Here is a 16,660-nt window from a genome sequence, read left to right as displayed (position 1 = left end):
CCCACAGGTTTTCGGCCCCCTAGGTATCCAAATGAGTCAACAAAATCCCTGATTTTATGAGTAACTAGGAATTAAACCACCATCTGCAGTTCTGTCATGTAATTCTAATTTTCAGTCATTTAAACAACTGGGTCGACAAACTAACGAACAGCGAATGTGTTGTTACACATGACTCCATATTAATAAGGTTATTCAGCCTCAGCTCAAGTGCTAGCTAGGCATTTTGAACTTAAACACAACTACATTATTAAGATTGGTGTTGCACCATCTAAAGCTGCAATTATATTGATGTTGTTTTAGTTCGGATTCCAGGGGACCAGCATTTGTGAAAAATTGGGTCTACAAGTCTGCCACCAGGATAAAGGAGCTGGAGTTAGCAGTGCATGCACTGGGAACTGGCTCGTGGACATCGGTCTCCGGGAATCCGAGCTAAAACAGCACTGATATAAAAGCAACCTAACGGCTTAAATTAGCACCACCTATGGAAAGAGTTGACAGTAACTTCAGTTTGCCAATGTGTGACATTTTCCATTCAACAATTATACTACTTGCTAGTTAACACCTTTTCAACTGTGACAAAACACTATGAATTAAGTATTGAAAACAAATTCAGTAAAGGTATTGAGGTGAGAGGAGTGGGTAGTGCATGAGTTAAACATCCTGTGCTTTCTACTTGGGTTCAGATCCAGCTCGCACTTCATATTGAAGGTTTCTTTTCTCCTCTAGCTGTAACAGTCCTTCATGTTTGGAAAGTTCCAATTCAGTTCCTAATACCTATTGGGGGTAATCTTGGTCTTCACCACTTGGGTAGTAAACCGGCGTGGCACATCACCTGCTGCTATAGTGACCGCCCATTAGTTTCAAGGGGTTGCCAAGGCCAGGAAACTTTCTCCACAAGCAGGGGTGCTTAGCAGATGACAAACTAGTCTAAGCATGGGGTGGGGGAGGGAGGAGGGAAGAATGAACTAGGCAAACAAACTCAGTAGGAAGAGGGGCAAGGCCAGAGAACTTTCTCTCTCTCTCTCGCTCTCTCGAGGTGGGGGGGGTTGGTGGGTGACAAGCGGAAAACAGATTTCTGTTGGGGGAGAGGGGGTAAGAAATCAATTTTAAATTGGGAAGAGGGAATGTGCTGGTAACACTGTCAGGACTACTCTACAGTTACTTCTATTAGTGAGAGGGTCAGCCGAAAAGGCAGTTCTGCAGCTTTCTGTGTTGGGGGATTGGTACAGGTATGGACAACGGGGAAGCGTTTGGGGATGGCCTCACAATTTTGCTGGTCACCAGCGAGATTAACAATGCATCTATGGGTATTCCAAGATTGAGCTCGAGGAAGCTCCATGTTACTATTGGAGTTGACCGCTATTGCAGCTGAAAGGTCTATTTACATTAGGAAAGACAAGCATTCTTCACCAACTGAGAACATCTATGGGTTGGTGCAATGCAGGGCTGGGACACTGGAGGTGAGCGGAAACAGGCTTCTAGGAGGCTGTCTTGAAGTGTCCACTGAATCTACAAAGGCCCAAGTAGGAATGAGACTCTATGGACCACATGAATCAAGGGGACAACCAGGAAGTCAAAATTTTGGAGAGAGGCAGAAGAAAAGAAGGGGTAAATGTTCTGGGCTTGTAGGAGGAAACCACTGAGGGCACTTTACAACCAGAGGCCATTGAGTAAGTCAGGAAGGGACATCAATGAAGGAGTGAGGAAGGAATGATTGGCAATTCTTTAGTTTTACAAATAAAAATGCTTCATAACATATTCCCCCCCACACCAAAATATTTATTGTTGCATTAAGTTTGGCTGCTTTTGTTTTTGTTTTGGTACTACTGTTCCTGTTCTGTTGAAGTAAAGATGGCATTGGATAGTGCCTGTGAGCCTGTCATGTAATGTTAGTTTGCAAGCAGATCACTGGTAGAACACTTAAATTACATTGGAAGTCCCTATCACAGTGCCACCTACAGGTATAACTGGTCCAGCAGGTACATGTGGAAACTTTGAAGTGGATTTTCCCATTGAAATCACCTGACATAGTTCACTCAAATTTCGAAATGGAATATTGTGAATTATCCAAATTTTAATATGTAAAAGATTTTGCCTATATAAACATGTAATATATTAAAAGTTTTGTGTCAGCTGCACTTTTTCCACTATAAATTCCTACTCTACATCTATTATGAAAACTGCCTATGCTAACTTGTCACATAGTAATTATGCCATCTCCCCAGTGGTGGCACTACAATTCCTCCACTGGCAAGAAGGCACAATTGCAGCACATGCCCATAGGCAGCTACCATTATGTATGGACATAGGAATTTATAATGGAAATATAAAAGTGAGGACAGATTATGACTTTAAAATGGGGACCGAATTACATCTGCATGCCCTGGTCCAGTTATCCCCTGCTCTCTAACCCTTGAAGACTACACTTTGTCTTGATTGCCAGTGAGCAACTCCACAGGAGATCAACTAGTAATATATTAAATGTTTTATGTACAATGTGCACTTCTTGTGCTTGCAGGAAGGTCATGTCACATCATTTGTGCCCTGCCTGGGTATTAAGTGTAAGTAGGTGAAAAGTAATTATCACAGATACTTACATTGCATTTATCTCCCAATCTTCCCAGCTCCCGAGATTTACATTTCCAATGCAGATAGTGCTGTGGCACATAGCACCACAGCACCAACCTCTTCACGTTCCTTTTTTCCACTTGTGCTCCCTGACAATAAGTAGCAAAGGTGGTATTAAAAACTATTAGAAGAGAGATGGACTTAAAGAAAACTTGACCCTATTTGTCACTATTGGTTCTACAAAACCTGCATCTGGCTAATAATAGAATGTCATGGGCCTATTTAGAACGCTGAAGAGAAAGCCTCTCTCTTTCTCTTATAAACAATGTGGTCTAAAGACATACAAGCCATTAGGCTCACTTAGGATGGTATACTCATGCAAAAGCCTTCCTTCTAGAATACAAGAGAGATGTTCCCTGTAAGGCTAGAGCAGCACCACAGGAGCTGTTGGATCTTGAACCAACCCTCCATGTTCATGTCAGGAATATAAGAGCTTTTGCAGCTGTATCTCAACCTCTATTCATTCAAAATGTCTGCAAAGAATATCCATGAAAAAGCTTTATGCTGCTGCTTCTGCTTGTAGAAGTATCTCAAAATATCATCACCTGGAACTCTGGCAAATACAGAATTAATCAAAATTGCCAGAGAATTATAAGATCTTGGACATCAGTGACCTACAATTTATCCAGATTAATGGACATCCATCCTTATTACAATTGTTTTCAAATGCACTTTGTTGTTATGTCACCTAATCTAACCCCACACTCCCAAAATAAAACCCTCAGAATATTAATTCAACATTATTCAAGCCTGATTGGTTTCATTCCCCAGTTGAAAGCCCCATGCTCAGAATAGGAATCACAGTTGCTAATTTCAGTTATCGGTTAAATTTAGAATTGCAAACCAAGTGCATTTGATGACAATTTATAGTGTGCCCATCCTTCAAGAATTGCTGCAGCAACAACTCACAAACTGGTTTCAGATCAAATTTCCCTTTGGCCCACTTGATTTCATCCTTCCAAACTATCAACCCTAACATCTTCCCATTACATTGTTTACAATATAACAGGATAGGTTTGGATGAAGAAGATCTTTGGCCAACCGTAGCACAGTAATTTAATGCAGTATAAGTTCCATTTGCTTTAGTTTCCTTCTTGGGAGTTGTGTATCTTTTACAATGTTATTTCACTGATGAAATATACCGCTAGTCTTCTGCTGTTAGAGTAACAATATAATGCCTAGACAATTAAAAATATATTGGGCCGGATTTTGCTGTGAAAGTAACGGCGAGGCTAACAGGGCACACTGTAATTTTTGTGCAAATTGGACAACAACTGCTGGCGAGCACACATGCACAGTTAAACTGGAAAATCTGGAAGCTGCTGTCCGAGGTGCGTTGCCCCCTGTAAGCTGTGCAAAAAATGGCATCTCACCCTTTGGCTCCCCATTCAAATGTATTGAACGGCGTGAAGTTCCTGTACTGACATTGTAGATACAGACAAAACTCACCACAAAAAGTTAGGGCTTGTCCGTTCCAGTCTAAGTACCTTTTTAACAGTGTGGTAAATCTTAATTACTGCAAAATGACCTTTCTGGCCTTGAAAATTAACTTTTACAAGTGTGCAGTCTCATTCCTTCAGTTTTTAATTATTTTTGGAGATTTAAAAAAAATTGAAATACATTTTTAAAAACTTTTTCTTTGTCTCTTTTACTCCTCTCTCGTAATCCAATCTTTCTTTCCCTGTTTATTTCGCTTCCTGTACCTGATTTGACGTTGAATTCACTATTCTAACTTACACTTCCTGGTTCAAACTCTGCATTGCTTATTAACGATTCTTCAATCTGATTGGTTAAGGAGATTCACAGCTGCTTGCCCTGTTCACACTGATCCCAAATGCCCTGTAGAGAGCGTACACTATTTGGATCTCTAATTTACAGTAACCTGCCGAGCAAAACCCCATAGAAAGTCTGTGGGCAAGTGCAAGTCTAACGAACAGTTCGCTGGTCACAGCAAAATCCGGCCCATTATTTTCAAGAAAAAGAGATAAAAATGGTATTGTAGAATTAGTCACTTCTTGCTAGTGCTGAAACATGAATATTAAAAGTACAAATATAAAAATACACTCCTCATATATATTGATAGGTCAGAAACACTATATGTAGAAATAAAATGTCATATATTGTTATGTTTGAGTGTATTTTGTTATTGGTCATTTTCTTCCCTTTAAAATATGAAACTGCTTTCATTAGTATTCCTTCCAACTTCCAAAAGGCAGTCCAGCAAACTCCATGAGATCATAAGGTCAGACCTGTCCTTGCAGGATTTCCTTCCCATTCCAACCCATCCCGACTAACATTTCAATGAGTATCATCTTCCTCTAGATTTGTTCTTTAAAAAATGGTTAATGTTTGGGAATTTATTTAAGTTGAGGGGAGTCCAATTGACACCCCTCAACTTAAATAAATTTAAGGCAGTCACACCCCTTAGGTTAGGTAGTAGTTTAGATTTGATTCGAGGTCAGGGATAGGAGGATGTGACTGCGAGTCAGGCAGGCATGGGAAACCAGGATGCAGTGATGGAGGAGCCTCATCCTTTGACCTTGTCCAACTGGTATGAAGTACTTGCTACCTGTGTAGATGAGAACAAAGATTGCAGGGTGGATGGTCAAATTGACCACGGCACCATGGTACAGGAGGCCATTCAAGTGGGGGGAGCGAAAAGGAATGTGGTAGTGTTAGGGGATAGTAGATTCAGGGGGATAGATACTGTTCTCTGCAGCCGCAACCGGGAGTCCCGAAGGCTGTGCTGCCTGCCCGGTGCCAGGGTTAAGGGCATCTCCTCATGGCTGGAGAAGAACTTGGAAGAGGAGGGGGAGGATCCAGTTGTCGTGGTCCACCTAGGAACCAATGACATAGGTAGAATTGGAATGAGGTCCTGCAGAGGGAGTTTGAGGAGCTAGAGTCCAAATTAAAAAGCAGAACCTCAAAGGTAATAACCTCTGGATTACTACCTGAGCCACGTGCAAATTGGCATGGGGCAAACAGATCAGAGAGTTAAATATGTGGCTGAAAGAGTGATGTGGGAAGCAGGGGTTTCATTTCATGAGGCACTGGCACCAGTACTGGGGAAAGAGGGAGCTGTTCCGTTGGGACGGGCTCCACTTAAACTGGGCTTGGACCAGTGTCCTGGCGAATTGAATAACTAAGACAGTAGATAAGACTTTAAACTAAAAAGGGGTGGGGGTTGGGGTAAGGGTAAATTTATCAGTCTAAAGAGAAAAGTCAAGGCTGTAGAGCAGAGTAGCGATTTGGGTAAAAACAAGCAGAGTGTGTCAGGAAGGGCCAGAGAGTTTAGCAAAGGTAATAGGGCATTAGTGACTAAGGTCACATCAGGGAAAAATAGTAAAAAGTTAAAATTAAAACCGCTGTATCTGAATTCCCGACGCATTCGTAACAAGATAGATGAATTAATGGCACAAATAGAGATAAATGGGTTTAATCTAGTAGCCATTACTGAGGCATGGTTGCAGGGTGACCAAGGTTGGGAACTAAATATTTCAGGGTACTTAACTTTTAGGAAAGATAGGCAAAATGGAAAAGGAGGGGTGGGGGATAGCCATGATAATAAAGGATGAGATAAAGAAGGTAGTGAGAAAAGATCTTAGCTCAAAAAATCAAGATGTAGAATCAGTAAGGGTAGAGCTAAGAAATAACAAGGGGCAGAAAACACTGGTGGGAGTAGTTTACAGGCCCCCTAACAGTAGTTATAGTGTTGGACAGAGTGTAAATCAGGAAATTAGAGGAGCATGTAACAAATTGGCAAAAGTAGTTTGGAGGACAAGTTCAAGGAATGCATCCGAGACAGTTTTCTAGAACAATATGTCAAGGAACCAACTAGGGAACAGGTTATTTTAGATCTAATATTGTGTAGTGAGACAGGATTAATTAGTGATCTTATAATAAAGGATCCTCTGGGGAAGAGTGATCATAATATGTTAGAATTTCTTTTTGAGTTTGAGAGTGATGTTGTTAAAGTTCAAAACTAAGGTCTTAAATTTAAACAAGGCCAATTATGTAGACGAGTTGGCTAAGGTAGATTGGGAAATTAGATTAAAAGATACAACGGTAGATAAGCAATGGCAAACATTTAAAGAAATAATTCATAATTCTCAATGAAGAATACCCTTGAGGAATACCCTTGAGGAATAAAAACTCCACAGGAAAAGTTATCCAACCATGGCTAACTAGAGAAGTTAACAATTATATTAGATTAAAAAAAGAGGCTTACAATGTTGCTAAAAAGAGTAGTAAGCCTGAGGATTGGGAGGGTTTTATAAATCAGCAAAGGATGACCAATAAATTGATAAAGAGGGAGAAAATTGAATATGAGAATAAACTAGCAAGAAATATAAAAATAGATTGTAAAAAGGAAGAGGTTAGCGAAAGTAAACGTGGGTCCCTTAGAGGCAGAGACAGGAGAAATTATAATGGCGAATAAGGAAATGGCAGAGATAGTAAACAAATATTTTGTATCTGTCTTCACAGTAGAAGACACAAAAAAATACCGGAAATAGTGGGGAACCAAAGGCCTAATGAGAGGGAAGAACTTAAAGTAATTAAGATTAGTAAAGAAAAAGTACTGGAAAAATTAATGGGATTAAAAGCCAACAAATCCCCTGGACTTGATGGCCTACATCCTAGGGTTTTAAAAGAGGTGGCTGCAGAGATAGTGGATGCATTGGTTTTGACCTTCCAGAATTCCCTAGATTCTAGAATGGTCCCCGTGGATTGGAAAGTAGCAAATGTAACCTCGCTATTCAAGAAAGGAGGGAGAGAGAAAACAGGGAACTACAGGCCAGTGAGCCTGACATCAATAGTAGGGAAAATGCTAGAATCTATTATTAAAGATGTGGTAACATAGCACTTAGAAAATCATTATATGATTAGACAGAGTCAACATGGTTTTATGAAAGGGAAATCGTGTTTAACAAATCTATTAGAGATTTTTGAGGGTGTAACTAGCAGGGTAGATAAGAGGGAACCAATGGATATAATATATTTGGATTTTCGAAGGGCATTTGATAAGGTGCCACACAAGAGGTTGTTATACAAGATTAGGGCTCATGGGATTGGGGGTAATATATTAGCATGGCTTGAGGATTGGTTAACGGACAGAAAACAGAGAGTAGGAATTAACGGCTCATTTTTGGGTTGGAAGGTTGTAACTAGTGGGGTGCCGCTGGGATTGGTGCTTGGCCCTCAGCTATTTAGATGAAAGGACTAAGTGTGATGTATCCAAGTTTGCTGATGATACAAAGCTAAGGAAAGTAAGCTGTAAGGAGGACACAAAGAATCTGCAATGGGATATAGACAGGTTAAGTGAGTGGGTAAGAAGGTGACAGGTGGAGTATAATGTGGGGAAGTGTGAGGTTATTCACTTTGGCCGGAAAAATAGAAAAACAGAATATTTTTTAAATGGTGAGAAACTATTACATGTTGGTCACTGCCCGTTCGCACAGAGGGTGTGGAGAGGAATGTGTTGGTGTCTGTCCCAGTTTATCCTCAACAGTTCGGTAACACAGGACGCTGTGCTCTGCGGGCTGTTCCCCGGGATGCACATCGAGACAGATACCACCTGCGGCTGGAAAACCATCAGCTCAGTGAAGGAGTCCCTTTGGTCCGCCTGAAATCTGCTAGTCTTCCAGCTGAAGGAGCTGTCCACGACCGAGTGTTGCTGACTGGCACATTCCAAGGTCCAGGAGTACATGCTACACGATGCACAGAAGCGAGGTGTGACCTACGCAAAGGCTCAATGGGGAAAGGCTACCGTATAAAGCCACCCCACCTTGTATTGTACAGAATGTGTTATAAAATATGTACTGTGTTTTAAAATTGTAATAATGAGATCATAGTGTATACGATCTGCTCTGTATTGCTTTGAACTGTCTTGCTGCAATTTGTGTCTTTTTACTTGAACTGTGTGTAAATTGTATCTTTAAATTTTATGAAATAAAGTATATTTTTAAATTTTAAAAAAGTTGGTATTCAGAGGGATTTGGGTGGCCTTGTACACGAAACACATAAGGTTAGCATGCAGGTACAGCAAGCAATTAGGAAGGCAAATGGTATGTTGGCCTTTATTGTAAGGGGGTTGGAGTACAAGAGTAAGAAAGTCTTGCTGCAATTGTACAGGGCTTTGGTGAGACCACACCTGGAGTACTGTGTACAGTTTTGGTCTCCTTACCTAAGGAAGAATGTACTTGTCTTAAAGGCGATGCAATGCAGGTTCACTAGATTGATTCCTGGAATGAGAGGTTTGTCCTATGAGGAGAGATTAAGTAGAATGGGCCTATACTCTCTGGAGTTTAGAAGAATGAGATCTTATTGAAACATATAAGATTCTGAAAGGGCTTGACAGGGCAGCTGCTGAGAGGCTGTTTCACCTGGCTGGAGAGTCTAGAACTAGGGGACATAGTCTCAGGATGAGGGGTCGGACATTTAGGACTGCGATGAGGAGAAATTTCTTCACTCAGAAGGTTGTTAATCTTTGGAATTCTCTACCCTAGAGGGCTGTGGATGCTCAGTCATTGAGTACATTCAAAACTGAGATAGATAGATTTTTGGACTCTAAGGAAATCAAGGGATATGGGGATCGGGCAGGAAAGTGGAGTTGAGGTGGAAGGTGATCTCATTGAATGGTGGAGCAGGCTCGAGGGGCCGCATGGCTCCTGCTCCTATTCCTTATGTTCCTATCTTATGTTCTTATTTGGCAACCAATGTAAGGATTGACCTCTTCCAGTTGGTGCAGAGTACAAACAGATGCATTCTGCACATTTATATGTATTCTCTTTTTTTAATCTTCACACCACTGGATAGATTATAAAACTATCTCTTATTTTAGAGCCTGCATTGGTGGGTGGCGGCGAGGAGGGGTGCAAAATCTTTCCAAAGAGATGCTCTTTGTGCCGGACACGGATTGTTTGTTAATCATCCAGGGCTGTAGGAGGCAGCACCGGACATTCCACTGGAAAGGCCGCTGTACAGTTGATAACAGGGCGGTGCCTCCTGTGTTTTCAGAAGCTTCTTGGCGGAGGTTGGATGCGAGGGGAGAGCACTGTCGGATCACTGGTATTTAACTTTGATGTTTCTCTTTAGGCGATCATAAAGTAGTCGGAGATAATGGAACGTGGACCCAGACTGGGAGACAAATGGATACTTTGTGAATTGTAGCAACTTTGTGTAACCAGCAGTGGCCAATTCCGTCAGTGTGGAACTGTTATATGAGTCTATATATAACTATTATACTAGCTGTCATTAAACGGGAATGCGTTCATAGTCTAGTTAACGTGCACTCTGTAGGCTTCCTTCAGTACATTTGTCAGGGGGGGGGAAAGGGAACGGTATAAAATGTCACAACTTTTACAACAGCCTAGGATCCTCGCGCGGTATAAAGTGTTTTGCGAACTGTTTAAACGGCAGGATTTGGGTTGAGCTCAGGTTTCTTTTCTCCTTTATTGAAAGTGCTCTCTCGAGTCTGTCGTGCTGCGAATCGAACCGCTGACAGCTCTAGATTGCCGCGCTGACTCGCAGCTGTTGCAATCGTTGGCGCTTAGTTACCAAACCCGGTTGTATTGTACGGTCCGGGGAAGTCCCGCGATCCACGTGTGCGGTTGTTTTTACACACTTAAACGTGACTAGTTCGTATATGTGATTAATCGCTCTCCTCCAACTTTTCAATGTGATTTCCTCCCCGTGGCTCAGTTGGCAGCATGCTCGCGTCTGGGTCAGAAGATTGTGAATTCAAGCCCCACTCCAGAGCTTTGAGCCCATAATCTAGGCTGATATTTTTTTATTCGTTCATGGGATGTGGGCGTTGCTGGCAAGGCTGGCATTTATTGCCCATCCTGTATTGCCCTTGAGAAGGTGGTGGCAAGCCTCCATCTTGAACCGCTGCAGTCTGTGTGGTGACGGTTCTCCCACAGTGCTGTTAGGAAGGGAGTTTCCAGGATTTTGTCCCAGCGACGATGAAGGAACGGCGATATATTTCCAAGTCAGGATGGCGTGTGACTTGGAGGGGAATGTGTAGGTGGTGTTGTTCCCATGCGCCTGCTGCTCTTCTCCTAGGTGGTTGGGGTCACGGGTTTGGGAGGTGCTGTCGAAGAAGCCTTGGCGAGTTGCTGCAGTGCATCCTGTGGATGGTGCACACCGCAGCCACAGTGCGCCGGTGAAGGGAGTGAATATTTGGGGTGGTGGATGGGGTGCCAATCAAGCGGGCTGCTTTGTCCTGGATGGTGTCGAGCTTCTTGAATGTTGTTGGAGCTGCACTCATCCAGGCAAATGGAGAGTATTCCATCATGCTCCTGACTTGTGCCTTGTAGATGGTGGAAAGGCTTTGGGGAGTCAGGAGATGAGTCACTCGCCACAGAATACCCAGCCTCTGACCTGCTCTTGTAGCCACAGTATTTATATGGCTGGTCCAATTAAGTTTCTGGTCAATGGTGACCCCCAGGATGTTGATGGTGGGGGATTCGCCGATGGTAATGCTGTTGAATGTCAAGGGGTGGTGGTTCGACTCTCTCTTGTTGGAGATGGTCATTGCCTGCCGCTTGTCTGGCACGAATGTTACTTGCCACTTATCAGCCCAAGCCTGGATGTTGTCCAGGTCTTGCTGCATGCGGGCTCGCACTGCTGCATTATCTGAGGGGTTGCGAATGGAACTGAACACTGTGCAGTCATCAGCGAACATCCCCTTTTCTGACCTTATGATGGAGGGAAGGTCATTGATGAAGCAGCTGAAGATGGTTGGGCTGAGGACACTGCCCTGAGGAACACCTGTAGCAATGTCTTGGGGCTGAGATGATTGGCCTCCAACAACCACTACCATCTTCCTTTGTGCTAGGTATGACTCTAGCCAGTGGAGAGTTTTCTCCCTGATTCCCATTGACTTCAGTTTTACTAGGGCTCCTTGGTGCCACACTCAGTCAAATGCTGCCTTGATGTCAAGGGCAGTCACTCTCACCTCACCTCTGGAATTCAGCTCTTTTGTCCATATTTGGACCAAGACTGTAATGAGGTCTGGAGCCGAGTGATCCTGGCAGAACCCAAACTGAGAATCGTTGAGCAGGTTATAGGTGAGTAAGTGCCGCTTGATAGCACTGTCGACGACACCTTCCATCACTTTGCTGATGATTGAGAGTAGGCTGATGGGGCGGTGATTGGGCGGATTGGATTTGTCCTGCTTTTTGTGGACAGGACATAACCTGGGCAATTTTCCACATTGTCGGGTAGATGCCAGTGTTGTAGATATACTGGAACAGTTTGGCTCGAGGTGCAGCTAGTTCTGGAGCACAAGTCTTCAGCACTACAGCCAGGATGTTGTCGGGGCCCATAGCCTTTGCTGTATCCAGTGCACACAGCCATTTCTTGGATATCACGTGGAGTGAATTGAATTGGCTGAAGACTGGCTTAATGATGGTGGGGATATTAGGAGGAGGCTGAGATGGATCATCCACTTGGCACTTCTGGCTGAAGATGGTTGCAAATGCTTCAGCCTTGACCTCTCCGTGTAGTACTGATGGAGGGCTGCACTGTCGGAGATGCCGTCTTTTGGATGAGACATTAAACCTAGGCCCTGCCTGCCTTCTCAGGTGGACGTAAAATATGTCATGGCACCATTTTGAAGAAGAGCAGGGGAGTTCACCCCGTGTCGTGGCCAATATTTATCTCTCAACCAACATCACTGAAATAGATTATCTAGTCACATCACTTTGCTGTTTGTGGGAGCTTGGGGTGCACAGATTGGTTGCTGCACCTTTTTTTCAGGTGGTTTAGAGCCACAACCACTTGCAAAGAACTAAGGGGGGAATGTATTTCTTACCAAAAAAAATTGGGGAGCCCCTCCCTCATTCCTCCCCTCTCAGTAGTTGTACCTGTGCAGTGGACTTATATCAGAGTACAGGTACATAGGCAGCAGTGGGCCTACTGTGGTCTGCTGTTCTTCATATCAGAGCCTGGATGATGAAAGTTGGCACGCTGAGTGGGAGGCATCACAGCAACTCCAATCTGGTCTTTGATGCTTGTGCGTGCACTATACATTTACAACAGATTTTGGCACCAGCGCTATGCACCAATTCAGGTTTACTTTTTAGGACCGCTTTGCTTTTTGGTTGAAATGTTACAGGCAGTACCCAAGAATATATGGGCTTTTAGGAACAGGAAACGGCTGTTGTACACATCATGTCCATCCCTACCTGATGTATCACCTCACATTGACGACATTTCACCTTGTCAGTATGAATCAGCAGACAGGCTTGTGAAAAATCTGTGCTCATATACAAATCTGAGTCATGCGGTGAAATTCCACTGGCTTGTAAAAGTCTATCGCAATATGTCGGAATACAGTTTGTTCTTGCTCATGAAGTGGAATTTTAGTATATCATGGATGATTGTACAACCAGTTCTGTTCCAAAGTCACATGCGTCACCAGGGTTGATTAAAACAGTTGAGTTTTTTTGCATCAATTTATTAAAGGGATGCACACCATTATTTATTATGTAATGAATTCCAGATCTAGAATCATAGAATGGTTACAGCACAGAAGGAGGCCATTCAGCCCGTCCAATCCGTGCCGGCTCTATGCAAGAGCAATCCAGGTAGTCCCACTCCCCCGTCCTATCCCTGTAGCCCTGCAATTTTTTTCCTTTCATGTACTTATCCAGTTCCCTTTTGAAGGCCACGATTGAATCTGCCTCCACCACCCCCGGCAGTGCATTCCAGATCCTGACCACTCGCTATGTAAAAAGTTTTTCCTCATGTTACCTTTGGTTCTTTTGCCAATCATCTTAAATCTGTCCCCTGGTTCTTAACACTTCCGCTAATGGGAACAGTTTCTCTCTATCTACTCTGTCTAGACCCTCCATGATTTTGAATACTCTACCAAATCTCCTCACAACCTTCTCTGTTCCATGGAGAACACCCCCAGCTTCTCCAGTCTATCCATGTAACTAAAGCACCTTATCCCTGGAATCATTCTAGTAAATCTCTTCTGCACCCTCTCTAAGGCCTTCACATCTTTCCTAAAGTGCGGTGCCCAGAACTGGACACAATACTCCAGTTGTGGCCAAACCAGTGTGTTATAAAGGTTCACCATGACTTCCTTACTTTTGTACTCTATGCTTCTATTTATAATGCTTTTTTAACTGCTTTCTCAACCTGTCCTGCCACCTTCAACAATTTGTGTACATACATCCCCAAATCTCTCGGTTCTTTACCCCTTTTAGAATTGTGCCCTTTAGTTTATATTGCCGCTCCTCATTTTTCCTACTGAAAAGCATCACCTCGCATTTTTCTCTGTTAAATTTCATCTGCCATGTGTCTGCCCATGCCACCAGCCTGTCTATATCCTCTTGAAGTCTATCACTATCCTCCTCACTGTTCACTACCCTTCCAAATTTTGTGTCACCTGTAAATTTTGAAATTGTGCTCTACACACAAGTCCAAGTTATCAATATACATCAAGAAAATTAGTGGTCCCAGCACCTACCCCTGGGGAACATCACTGTACACCTCCCTCCAGTCCGAAAAACAGTTGTTCACCACTTCTCTCTGTTTCCTGTTACTTAACCAATTCTGTATCCATGTTGCTACTGCCCCTTTTATTCCATGGGCTGCAATCTTGATGACAAGCCTACCATGCGGCACTTTAACAAATGCCTTTTGAAAGTCCGTATACACCACATCAACTGCATTGCCCTCATCTACCCTCTCTGTTACCTCATCAAAAAACTCTATCAGGTTAGTTAAACACTATTTGCCTTTAACAAATCCGTGCTGGCTTTCTCTAATCAATCCACCCTCATCCTCGTGACTGCTATTTCTGTCCCGGATTATTGTTTCTAAAAGTTTCCCCACCACCGAGGTTAAACTGACTGGCCTATAGTTGCTGGGTTTATCCTTGCACCCTTTTTTTGAACAAGGGTGCAAAATTTGCAATTCTCCAGTCCTCTGGCACCATCCCCGTATCTAAGGATGTTTGGAAGATTATGGCCAGTACCTCCACAATTTCCACCTTTACTTCCCTCAGCAACCTAGGACGCATCCCATCTGGACAGGGTGACTTTAAGTACAGCCAGTCTTTCTAGTACTTCTTCTTTATCAATTTTTAGCCCATCCAGTATTTCAACTACATCTTCCTTTACTGTGACTCTGGCAGCATCTTCTTTGGAAAAGACAGTTGCAAAGTATTCATGTGCATCTCAGCCGTGCCCTCTGCCCCCATGCGTAGATCTCCTTTATGGTCCTTAATCTTGGTCAAGTCATTAGAGGAAGAGGGGATGGTGGGCAGCAGAAGCTGGCTGATTCTCCGCAGGGAAGGGAAGTTGTTAGGTGAGTCAGCCCAAGCCATGCTTGCACAACTTCCCCACCCCACTCCATCCCATCCGCGGTGTGCGGATATTACACAGTGTGCTGAGAGTTCGGTACGTGTGGGAGTTGAAGGGTTGATCTCTTTAAATCTAGTGCATATTGCTTCAACTGTTTAAGGTCAATTTAAAAGTTTAAATTTCTAAGTTTCTGTCAGGTGTGGGAGTTGAAGGGTTAATCTCTTTAAATCTAGTGCATATTGCTTCAACTGTTTAAGGTCAATTTAAAAGTTTAAATTTCTAAGTTTCTGTCAGGTGTGGGAGTTGAAGGGTTAATCTCTTTAAATCTAGTGCATATTGCTTCAACTGTTTAAGGTCAATTTAAAAGTTTAAATTTCTAAGTTTCTGTCAGGCTTCAGCAGAGAGCTGCTGTAGCAAGTTAATTGGTCAGCTAGATTCAATTGGTCCCTGAAGGTGGGGCAGGCCTGACTCATCTGAGTCTCAACTGTAGAAATACAGGGGCCTGTCAGTGCGGACTGCACGGTGTGCGGATATTACACAGTGTGCTGAGAGTTCGGTACGTGTGGGAGTTGGGGGAAGGAGGTGCTGCTTTGCCTTGCTTTTCTTGCAGAGCGGTAGTGGACCTGAGAGCGGTGAGCGGCGGGAGAGAGCGAGACCAGAGCGGGGATATAAACAGCGCGGAGAGAGCGAGACCAGAGCGGGGATATAAACAGCGCGGAGAGAGCGAGACCAGAGCTTACTCTGAGAGCGAGACTCTGAGACCAGCGGCAGTTCGGGGTGACGTCACCAGTCAGAAAGTGACGCGGCACAGGGGAGGCAGCTGATTGGTGAGTAGGTTCAGGTGAGTATTTCTACCATTTTACTGTAAGTAAAGTAATAAGAAAGGGAAGATCTGCAGGTTTTATAGCAGATAGTGTTTTTTTTAGTGAACCTAGGTCTAATTTCAACGTAATTTAAAAGGGGTAACTCAGCTAAGGCAAGTCATGGCAGCAGACCTCGCACCCGTGATATGCTCCTCCTGCAAGATGTGGGAAGTCATGGACACTACCAGTGTCCCTGCCGACCATGTGTGCGGGAAGTGTGTCCACCTGCAGCTACTGACCGATCGTATCTCGGAGCTGGAGCTGCGGGTGGACTCACTGTGGAGCATCCGCGATGCAGAGAAACTCGTGGATAGCACGTTTAGCGAGTTGGTCACACCGCAGGTAAAGGGTATACAGGCAGGAAGTGAATGGGTGACCACCAGGAAGAGTAAGAGATGCAGGCAGGTAGTGCAGGGGTCCCCTGTGGCCATCCCCCTCTCAAACAGATATGCCACTTTGGATGCTGTTGGGGGGGATGACTTATCAGGGGAAGGCAGCAGCAGCCAACTTCCTGGCACCACGGGTAGCTCTGCTGCACAGGCTGGGAGGAAAAAGAGTGGCAGAGCTATAGTGATAGGGGACTCAATTGTAAGGGGAATAGACAGGCGTTTCTGCGGCCGCAACCGAGACTCCAGGATGGTGTGTTGCCTCCCTGGTGCAAGGATCAAGGATGTCTCGGAGCGGCTACAGAACATTTTGGAGGGGGAGGGCGAACAGCCAGCTGTCGTGGTGCACATAGGCACCAACGATATAGGTAAAAAAGGGGATGAGGTCCTAAAAGCAGAATATAGGGAGTTAGGAGGTAAATTAAAAAATAGGACCTCAAAGGTAGTAATCTCAGGATTGCTG

General features: G+C 43.8%; 1 protein-coding gene across 2 annotated transcripts in view; it reads left to right on the top strand.

Annotated features, from left to right (window-relative positions):
* The first annotated feature begins 9,663 nt into the window (after positions 1–9,663).
* The window catches only part of klhdc3l (kelch domain containing 3-like), a 52,934-nt gene continuing 45,937 nt past the window's right edge, over positions 9,664–16,660 (top strand). Inside the window, exon 1 of one of the 2 annotated variants that reach the window (XM_067987110.1) lies at positions 9,664–9,696. The gene's annotated coding sequence lies outside the window, so the exon portion shown is untranslated. Of the gene's footprint in view, positions 9,697–15,196; positions 15,790–16,660 lie in introns of those variants that run through there. The other variant, XM_067987108.1, reaches the window with a different exon arrangement.

Source organism: Heptranchias perlo, chromosome 7 (assembly GCF_035084215.1).
Source record: "Heptranchias perlo isolate sHepPer1 chromosome 7, sHepPer1.hap1, whole genome shotgun sequence".
Lineage (NCBI taxonomy): Eukaryota > Metazoa > Chordata > Chondrichthyes > Hexanchiformes > Hexanchidae > Heptranchias > Heptranchias perlo.
The sequence above is the reverse complement of the archived record's forward strand: the minus strand, read 5'-3'. Positions and strand labels throughout refer to the sequence as shown.